Source organism: Rhinatrema bivittatum, chromosome 19 (genome assembly GCF_901001135.1).
Source record: "Rhinatrema bivittatum chromosome 19, aRhiBiv1.1, whole genome shotgun sequence".
Classification (NCBI taxonomy): domain Eukaryota; kingdom Metazoa; phylum Chordata; class Amphibia; order Gymnophiona; family Rhinatrematidae; genus Rhinatrema; species Rhinatrema bivittatum.
In genome coordinates this window covers 32,050,382-32,060,998 of record NC_042633.1, presented here as the reverse complement: position 1 = coordinate 32,060,998, position 10,617 = coordinate 32,050,382, and the positions used below count along the sequence as shown (strand labels likewise).

The window sequence follows — 10,617 nt, the reverse complement described above, 5'->3', positions numbered from 1 at the left end:
CAAACCAAGCAACGTGTGATACAGTGAGATAGGAAAGAAACGCCTGGGGATGGTCTCTGTTCCCTGCAATGTTTGATACAATGAGATAGGAAAGAAATGCCTGGGGATGGTCTCTATTTCCTGCAACGTGTGATACAGTGAGATAGGAAAGAAATAACTGGGGATGGTCTCTGTTCCCTACAACGTGTGAAACAGTGAGATTAAAGGGATAGAAATGCCTGGGGATGGTTTCTGTTCCCTGCAACGTGTGATACAGTGAGATAGGAAAGAAACGCCTGGGGATGGTCTCTATTTCCTGCAACGTGTGATACAGTGAGATAGGAAAGAAATAACTGGGGATGGTCTCTGTTCCCTACAACGTGTGAAACAGTGAGATTAAAGGGATAGAAATGCCTGGGGATGGTCTCTATTTCCTGCAACGTGTGATACAGTGAGATAGGAAAGAAACACCTGGAGGTGATCTCTATTCCCTGTGTAGAAAACACTGAAATTCCCAGGAAAAAAATAAAATACACTATGGACACTATTATCAGGTCACAGTCAATAGCGGTGATGACTGGGTGTGGCGTGAGATAATCACTCCAGGGGATAGTAGCATTTTCTTTTTTTTTTTTTTTTTGTTTCTTGTAGTGAGAATCATCCATCTGCTTCCTGCATGGGAAACAGCCTCTCTGTCTCTCTCTCTCTCTCCTGCCAATGAATCTCTTATGCAGGCATGATTTGGTTTTTTTTTTGTTTTTGTTTTTTGTTCTTGTTGGTCTCTGGAGTCAGTGGAGTTGAGTCAGCCATTGCCTTTTCCTTTGGAGGTTGCATGCTAAATGCTGCAGTGCTGCCCCCTTCCCCTGCAGGGGGGGATGGGTATAACAAAAGTCCTTAGCTGGGAGTTGCTGATCTGGCAGTGGGGCCTGCCCAATCCCAGGGCAGAGGCAGGCCAGAAAAGGGGGTGGGGAAGGGGAGTGCTTCGTGCATACTGGCAGTGGGAAAGGGGTGACTCTTCCTCCTGGCTTCTGGGTAATCCCAAAATCTGCCTCTCTTTGGTGAGGAGTTGGAAGTAAAAGGAGCTGATCATGGTCCTCATATGCCCTTCGTCTCCCCAGGAATGGATCCCTGTGAAGATCCTGCCACTGACCACTTCCTAGCTGTTGGCAGGGGCCAGTCCTTCATGTTTACCGATCATAAATTCCTTAGCCCTTTGTCTTGTCTGGTTGAAGGGTCATGCAACTGACATCAAGTGTTTGGATAATTTTGTGAGCCAATTAAAAAAAAAGGTTTCAGAGGCTACGGAGAATTTATTTTCAAGGAAACTCAGCATCAACTGTTGGGTGGGGCCAGAAACAGCATGGAGATTCCCAAAAGCCTGGGATGAGCGCAGGGATGCTCAGTGGTGGGGGGAGTGAGAGGAAAATCCTGGAATGGGCACAGAGGATCTTCAAGCAATGGAGGATATGAGGGGTAAAGCCTGGGATGGACATAGAGGCTCCTCAGTGATGGAGGATATGAGGGTAAAGCCTCAGATGGGCATAGAAGATCCTCAGCAGTGTGGGAAGGAGGGATAAAGCCTGGACGGGCACAGAGGATCCTCAGCCAATGGAGGAATGAGGGGTAAAGCCTGGATGGACATAGAGGATCCTCGTGATGGAGGAATGAGGAGTAAAGCCTCATGGGCATAGAAGATCCTCAAGCATGTGGGAAGGAGGGATAAAGCCTGGGACGGGCACAGAGGATCCTCAGCAATAGGACGGCGTGAGTGGTAAGTCTGAGACACGCACAGAAGATCCTCAGAGGTGAAGATAAAAGGATAAAGCCTGGGTTAGGCTCAGGGGTGGTAAAGTGAGGCTGAGACAGACACAGTGGTGGGGGAGGGAGGGATAACAGCTATAGATCTAGTGGTTTCTGCTGAATTACAGGAGGGCAGAAGAAGGGATAAAGACTTGAGAGGCCTTGAGGCTCTGTTTGTCCTCAGGTATGTTTTTCATCCAAGATAAGAATAGGAAAAAAAGAAACAAAAAGTTTACTAATGCATTTTTTTAAGGAATGAAGACATATACATTCATTACATTTATTGCATTTATAAACCGCCTAACACTAAAAAGGCGCTAAGGACCTGATTCACCGAGCTTTTCTTTTTCATAAGCACAGACTGGGGAAAAAAAGTTTTAATGCATCCGGCCCTAAATCTCTTTTAGGTCTAGATCCCTTTCTTTGAAGGTTACCATCCTTGCTTCATTGATCCACCATGGCGCAAGAAAAAAAGCCTCCCTGCGACCAGCGGGAAAAAAACTACCACTCCCAGCATCCCTTGTGCCACGGGCCGCTCCCTAATGCTTGGAATTCTCTCTCTCTCTTTTTTTTTCTGCATGGTTCACGCCCACCTTCCCCCCTGCGCCAACCAACTGGTGATAGCCGGTGAGTGCTTTGTTGTGAGGGGGCGGAACGTCTGGCTCGCTCTAAGGTCTCGCGCGCCTGTGGCGTGCTCCATTGTGCTCCGCGCTCGTAGAGGTAACACGTTCGTTGCCTCGCGCTCCCGGGAACGTTCCATTCGTGCCAAGCCCTTCCTCGTGTCACCCATTACAACAGCGCAGGATGAGGGAAATTGTGCACATCCAGGCCGGCCAGTGTGGCAACCAGATCGGGGCTAAGGTCAGCCAACACCAGCGTCTCGTCCCCAGCAGAATTTCCCTAGCCTTAAATCTTTCGGTTATCTCTCTAAAGTGCTTTAATCTGCCCTCTTTCTCTGTATATGTATATATTAGCATGAATGTACCTATATTTATATGGATCTGTAACATTTCAAGCTAATTCATTAGTTATATTCTTGTTTTTTTTTTGCTGTTAACCTGTGATCTACATTAAAAAAAAAAAATCTAAAGCTTAAAAGTCGACATTTTAGGTGAAAAGACTAGATCTGCTGGCAACAGTAAAAGACTTGTAGATCACTTTTGGATTTAAGTTGTTGGGTTAAAGTGTTTCCAGATGTTACTTAAATGCTTTTTTTTTTTAATCTCTGGAGCTGGGAGAAATGCAGAGACTTCCGGTTGAGCATCGGGGTATTTAGGGTTTGGTAGTAGATGGGCAGAAAAGAGGACCCCCTTTTTTTATATAAAACATTGTATGTGCATGTAATTCATAAAGGGAGGTTAAAAGATATGAGATGAAAGACATCGTTAGAGATTAAGAATCTTTCTTTATTGTAAAGAGTGAAAAGTTATAGTAGAAAACATTTAAATATTTTATAGAAGGGACGTGATCTTAGCTTTTGAATCCATTCTTTTTTTGGGGTGGTCAAGCAGGCTTTTTTTTTTTTTTAAGACTCCGAAATAAAGGTCGGAGAAGCTGAAAATCTATATTAAAACTAGATTTAATCCCTGGGAGCAGATGCTTTGCGACTTTTCTTTTCTTAATTGTAAGGGAGCAACGTGCGCCTGAATCCCTAACGTCTGCACGTTTAGCGCCAAATGACCCTTTGCCGCATGGGAGGGGTTTAAAAATACAGAATTTTTCCGAGTAAACATTTTGCAAACAGAAATCGGGTTTTGCAATTCTGCACCTCCGTTAATGTTATAATCTCTTTATTTTTTTTTGTTTCCCCTTCAGTATTTAATAACCGATCTTAAAGTTAGGAATTGCATATTTTGGCTGGGATCAGGGTTGCTAAAACGTATCTGTAAAGGGGAAACTAGCTCGGCTTGGGAAGGGGGGGTAGTACACTATTTTTAATGCATATTTTTTAGTACCTCTGGTTTAAGGGAGTGGTATGCAGCGGCGTGACTCGAGCTTAAAGCATTTGAGGGTTTTTTTTATTGGGTTGGAGGGATAGAAAAAAAATGTAGCAGGCAGTGAGATCGAACGCCGTTTGTCAGCTTTTTACATTTAAAAATGTAAGATTGTTGCAGACGAACTTAACCCCGGAGGGCACGGGCTACGGAGTTGCAAAATGGAGAATTCATTGTAACAAAAGGAGAAAAAGGGTGGGTGGGAGAGAGAGGAGGAGGAAGTGAGATCAGCTTATTTAAAATGCAGATTTTGGGATCGACGCTCCGCGCCCCCATCCCGACCTCCGATTACAGATCCTTTTCACCCCCTTCTCTGGATCTGACTGTTCGTGCCTGTAAATTGCTTAACATGGACCCCGAGAGCTCAACTCCAGGGTTTTTTTTTTTAAATTTAAAAATGCTCCTCCGGAAATGCTTGAAGCAAAGACCAAAAAAGGCCTGTAGCAAAGAAACCCCATAGATCATGCATGTCGTAATTAGGTTGAGGGGAGGGGAATCGTTTTTCTCTTAAAAGAATCGGATGGGTTTTATTTAAAAAAAAAAAAAAAAGCTGTTTAAAGAGGGGAAGCTGAATCAGAAATGGCGGCAGTGTGAGAAGCCCAGTCAGCCACCTCTTCCCTTCCCCTTCTCTTCCCCTTCCCCTCCTCCGCCCTCTTCCTCCCCCTTCTATTCCCCTCCTTTTTTTCTTTTGTCTGCATTGAAGGCTCTGCAGAGCAGACTGTTGCTCTCCTAAAATCTCATTACTCCTCTCTTCCACTCCCATCGGATCAACCCCTGGTCCCAGCCCCCCCCCCCACCCTTGCAGGGTAACCTCTGATCATGCAACAACATCCCCTCTCCCTACCACTTTACCTCTCCAAGCAGAAATCAAAACTTCATGCGCTGCATCACCTTTATACCAATTTTGCCTTTTCCTTTTTTTTTTGTTGACCTAGTTCCAGAAATGTGATCAGAAACTAAAAATGGGTGGGAATCCAGGAAAATGTAAAAACCTTTTTTCATTAAAACATTTCTGAACCAGTGACTTAAAAGTACATATAGGATGAATGTTATCTAATATAGTAGATAACTGTTTTTGTGTATATGTATGTATATTATATATATATATATATATATATTGTAGTGTGACTTCAAGCCACAATATTTCTTTTCCTGTTTAACCTGCACCTTGCCTGTGGGTGATAGCTGTGCCTTTTGAAAATGTTAAACTGATAATTCTTACCTGTGCTCTTTATGCTGAGCCGGGTGATCCACCAGAACCATTTCCTGCCTCCTGTAAGGGGGGCTAGAGTTGTGGCTTTGTTTCTCTGTTGCCAAGCCCACATCTTGCTGCAGTCCGTTACCTGCATGAGCTCTTTCTGGGGGGACCAACTTCCCTACACAGGCTGGGGGACACAGTGTAAAAACACCCTACCTCAAATTTAAAAAAAAGAAAATATTTAAGGGGCTAGTTAGTTTTTACCAATCACAGGCAGCCAGTCATTTTTTAAACACAATTCACTGAGTGGTGGCTTCCAGTGACAGCTGCACACACCCTCCCCTTTCTAACAGTTCCAAATTGGGGTAAACATATTAAAATAATTGGCAAGCTCTGCAATATTCATGCTCCACTGACCATGAAAGGTGTCTTTTGTTGACCATATATGTGCATGTTTCATTCAAAATAAAATAAAACCTTTTTTTGGTGCTTGGAAGATCCAGCCTTAAGGTTGATGCTGGTGTCTGGGATTCAGGCAGCAGGATCTGCCTTGAATCCTTTTTGGAAACCCAAGGTCAAGCCCTTCTGCTGCCTTATGAGAGCTTGCAGGTTCTTAGATTTCTCCTAATGGGGTCGGTGGATGATCCCAAGGATCCTGGCTCTGCGCCCCCCCCATCCTCCTGTGGGAGCTTGCTGGAGACCACATCTGAGTGTTGCTTTGGGGTGGAAGTTGCCTGTCAGTGTGTGGGGTCTGTGCTAGGCTGTAACCAGATTTTCCCTAGGATTTGAACCCTGGCTGAGTAAAAATGCTTCCCCCTTTGTCTGTATGGTGTTGAGCATCGCCATCTCTTCCCACAGTCTGCAGCAGGTAGCCCCACCTTTTTCTCACAGGTATAATCTGTGCCTCCGGGCAGCTGTAATCTGAGACCCACGGCCCTGGATTCCTAGACGGGGATGTCTGGCTCATTTTTCAGACAGTTGAAACCTTTCTAGTTTCCCGGTCTAAGGTGGATATATTGGTGCAGCTGAACTGGAAAAAGATGAGAAACCAGCTGTGTTGCACCTGTACTGAGTGTCATATGCATGTTGAAAATCTATTTTATAAGTCTGGTCTGGACACGGTCTTGGATGATGCTAATGCCCCCCCCAATCGCTACCGCAAACAAGGATCAGAGAAAACACAGCCCAGTAAATTCAGTTTAAGAATAAAGACACACATTGCAATCCAAGCTCTAATGAACTCCCCCAGGAGCGGCCATGTTTGGAACAGCCTCCCAGAGTGCAAACTGATTGGTCCCCGTGGTCCATTGTGACATCACAGCTGCTATAGGCCAATGGGGATGGAGGAAGGGTCCAGTGCTAGCGTGGCCTCTTCAGTTTTCCTGGGAGGGAACAGGGTGGGCAGAGGCAGGGCTAGCACAAGTCATTGGGGGTCCAAAGCAAGAAGTGGATCGAACTGGACCCAGGTCAGCTGCTTATCTCGGCCCATGTGGGGGGGGGGTGGCAGTATTCAGGCCTGGGGTGTACTTGGGCTGCAGAGGGGGGACGTCCAGTGCTCTCCAGTGCCCCCCCCTCCCAAGCTTTGTATCCGGCAAAGGATGGAGGCTGTGTGTGTAGGGTCTGCTGCTGCTTTTATCCTCCATTTTCTATACACGCACACGAGTCACAGCTTGATACGGTCTTGGTCTTTTTCCGTGCTTTGGAACTGTGCCTGCACATGCCCCCCTGACTCCTGCCTCTGCTCAGATCAGCTCTTAAATGGGATTAAGGTTCCCCCCAAACTGAGCCCAACATCGCAGGATTAGCATTGCTGAGGCAGATCATGGGTCTGTTCAAACTTCAGGCTGCTTAGCTTTGCTGGGATGTCCCTCCCCCCCCCCCCCCCCTCTGACTGTGCAGGGACAGGCTGCCTCCTTGTAACTGCTACTCATGACTTCAGCTTGATTACTCACCCCCCCCCCCCCCACACTTCTGAAGCTGCAGAGTGGCAGTGGAATAGAAAGCCTGGGATATGTTCATTATACCCCCCCCCCCAACTGATTCAGTGGGACAGTGTTACTGATGTTGGCTCAGTCTGGATGTAAAGCCTGGCTCCCCCCAGCACACCTCCATTTTTTGGGGGGGGGGGGAAGAGGTGAGACCTGGTGCAAGGGGGCAACAGCTTCTAGTACTTGAGGTTTGCTGCATGGGGGGGACACAGCAGATTTCGCTCCCCCTCCTAGGGTTGCTTTATTTGTAGAAAATACAGAAGCAGACAAGGAAATGTGGTGGGAGGGGAGGAAGGAGAATGGGTGTCAGGTGACAGATCTGCCACTTTCAACCTCCCTCCCCCCAATCCCTGTGCAGCTGCTGGGGTTGGCGGATGAATGAGAAGGGTTCATTGTCTGGCCTGGGTTGGATTCCGGCCCAGCGAGCTGTTTCCCTGCCGCATCTTGTGATCCCAGCCCTGCTGGCAGGTTCTGGGGGGTTGGGCTTGGCCACGGCTTTGTTGATTAAGCAGAAGCACTGGGCAGAGATTGCTCACCCCCCCCCCCAAAGCAGGGACTTTGGAGACACATTCCAGTGGTCTACGTGACTGCTCGCCCTCCCTTCCCTCTCACCATGCCCATCATTCCTGCGGCTGCCCCACGCTCCTCCCTCCTCCATGATCCACTGCCCCTGCAGCTGCTCCAGTCCGCACCCTCCTTTCCTCCCAAGCCAGTGTATTGTAAGCTGAGGGACGGGTGCAGGGGGATAGCGGAATGATGTGTAACTTTACTGTTTTGGGAGTCTGACCCTTGAGGGTTGTGGTTTTTTTTTTTGTACACTATAGTTTTGGGAAGTGATCAGTGATGAACATGGTATTGACCCCACCGGTACCTATCACGGGGACAGTGACCTGCAGCTGGACAGAATCAGCGTGTACTACAATGAGGCCACAGGTAAGGTGCCGGCATCTCTGTACAGGGGGAGAGGTTCCTTGAGGCTCAGAATATCAGCTGAAGATATCTCAGGCAGCTTGCTGGGCTGAGCCTGTGCCCAGTGTGACTCCTCAGGTCCTATTTGTGTTCAGCTTTTTTTTTTGTTGGCTTACGGGCTCAGTTACTGCAGAGTGGCAGCAGCCTCCGAAGCTTGAGATGTTTTTCTAGAGCAGGGCAGCCTTTAACGAGGCAGGTCTGGAAGGGTGCTGGAGCAGATATCCTCGTTTTGTGACTTGCACGCAAACCCCGCCACAAGGAATCTTTTTTTTTTTTTTTTTTTTTTAAATGCAGTAACGGTTGGTAGTGGAAAGGGACACGGAGGGCCTTTGAAGGTAGTTTGGCCTCTATGGCACAGCTGTGCAAATACCTCATCAAATGTTTCTTCATGCTTTTTGGCAGGTGGAAAATACGTCCCCCGAGCCATCCTGGTGGACCTGGAACCCGGGACCATGGATTCCGTCAGGTCTGGACCCTTCGGACAGATCTTCAGACCTGACAACTTTGTCTTTGGTGAGACTTGGGAGGGGTACGGGGACTAGTTACGTGACGTTGCAGTTGGTGCTCTTAGGCAACTTGATGGAAAGCTATTCTGCTCAATTTTAATTTGGTACAGGGAGGAAAACTGAAATAGCACTGGAAGGCATCTAGAATCGGGGGTGGCTGGGAGGGATCTAGTAGAGGATCAACTTTATTCTGGACACTACTGTGGACAGATGTTTGCAGGCTTTTAATCAGGTTGGAGAGTGACTGAAATGGTCATCTCTAGTGCTGGGTAAAATTTTAGGAGCCTAAAATTCAGAAAATCACACTTTAAAAAAAAAAAAAAAAAATATATTGAAGTGCAATTAACATTTTTCCCTGGCTCCACAAAAAATAATTTTCTAAATATATTTCCACCTCGGGTCACTTCTCTGGGTAGCACAGTCCTCGTTATGGTGTTCTAATGTCTGACACTCATCTTACTGTTGTGATTTAAGCTTGGGCTGTCCTAGTTAGAGATGAAGAAACGCCCTTTTTTTTTTTCATGATTTCATGGGTGTTCTCTTCCCACAGGCCAGAGTGGAGCAGGGAACAACTGGGCCAAGGGGCACTACACAGAAGGGGCTGAGCTGGTGGACTCCGTGCTGGACGTGGTGAGGAAGGAGGCCGAGAGCTGTGACTGTCTTCAGGGCTTCCAGCTCACCCATTCACTAGGCGGGGGCACTGGCTCCGGCATGGGGACCCTCCTCAGCAAGATCGGGAGGAGTACCCGGACCGTATCATGAATACTTTCAGCGTGGTGCCCTCACCCAAGGTCTCAGACACTGTGGTGGAGCCCTACAACGCCACTCTGTCGGTCCATCAGCTGGTAGAGAACACGGACGAGACCTACTGCATAGACAATGAAGCCTTGTACGACATCTGCTTCCGCACCCTCAAGCTGACCACCCCCACCTATGGTGACCTGAACCACCTGGTCTCTGCCACCATGAGCGGCGTGACCACCTGCCTGCGCTTCCCCGGCCAGCTCAATGCCGACCTTCGCAAGCTGGCGGTCAACATGGTCCCCTTCCCCCGCCTTCACTTCTTCATGCCCGGCTTTGCCCCGCTGACCAGCCGGGGCAGCCAGCAGTACCGTGCCCTGACAGTGCCTGAGCTGACCCAGCAGGTCTTCGATGCCAAGAACATGATGGCGGCCTGCGACCCGCGCCATGGCCGCTACCTGACGGTGGCTGCCGTCTTCCGTGGCCGAATGTCCATGAAGGAGGTGGATGAGCAGATGCTGAACGTGCAGAACAAGAACAGCAGCTACTTTGTGGAATGGATCCCCAACAACGTGAAGACGGCTGTCTGCGACATCCCGCCCCGAGGCCTCAAATGGCAGTCACCTTCATCGGTAACAGCACCGCCATCCAGGAGCTGTTCAAGCGCATCTCGGAGCAGTTCACCGCCATGTTCCGCCGCAAGGCCTTCCTCCACTGGTACACGGGCGAGGGCATGGATGAGATGGAGTTCACCGAGGCAGAGAGCAACATGAACGACCTGGTCTCCCGAATACCAGCAGTACCAGATGCCACCAGCTGAGGAAGAGGAAGATTTCGGCGAGGAGGCGGAGGAGGAGGCCTAAGCAAATGTTACAAAAAAGAAATTAGCTTTTTTCTTAATTTTCTCCCTTCTCTTTTCCGCTCAAATGTGAAATCTGAAACCTCTACCTCCTTCTGCTAAGCTTTTACCTTGGGGGGGGTAGGGAGGTGGTTGGTTGAGTGGTCCAAAGATTGGCCCTGTTTTTTTTCAGCTTACAGGTTGGACTTTTCCCCACTTATTTCTGTTTCTTTTTTACCATTCGTAAATTATTGCTGAGATGCCATTAAAGAGAGCATTTTCCTCCTCCTGTTTCTCTTCTCTTGCTTTGTAAACCTTGTTCGTTCTTCTTTTTTCTTTCTCTGTTTGTGACTGTGTATGAGTGGCTTCTGTGCTTGCCTTGTGCAGGTTTCACAGCAAAATCTCTCTGTAGGCCTTGACTTGGAACATGTTAACGAATGTGGGAGGGGAAATGAAGGATCTGGAAACATGACACGAATATCAGTAGTTGATACAGATTCCCACACAGTGTGTTTTTGTTTGTTGTTTTGCACATAGGTTGTCTTTATTCCTGTTTTTGTTACTAATGTCTTTTTTTTTTTTTTTCAAAAGTAGAGTCCAAACT

The 10,617-nt window shown here is 47.8% G+C and overlaps 1 pseudogene; it reads left to right on the top strand.

The window, feature by feature from the left end:
• Window positions 1–2,465: 2,465 nt before the first annotated feature.
• On the top strand, window positions 2,466–10,177 carry LOC115081178 (annotated as a pseudogene).
• Window positions 10,178–10,617: the final 440 nt, after the last annotated feature.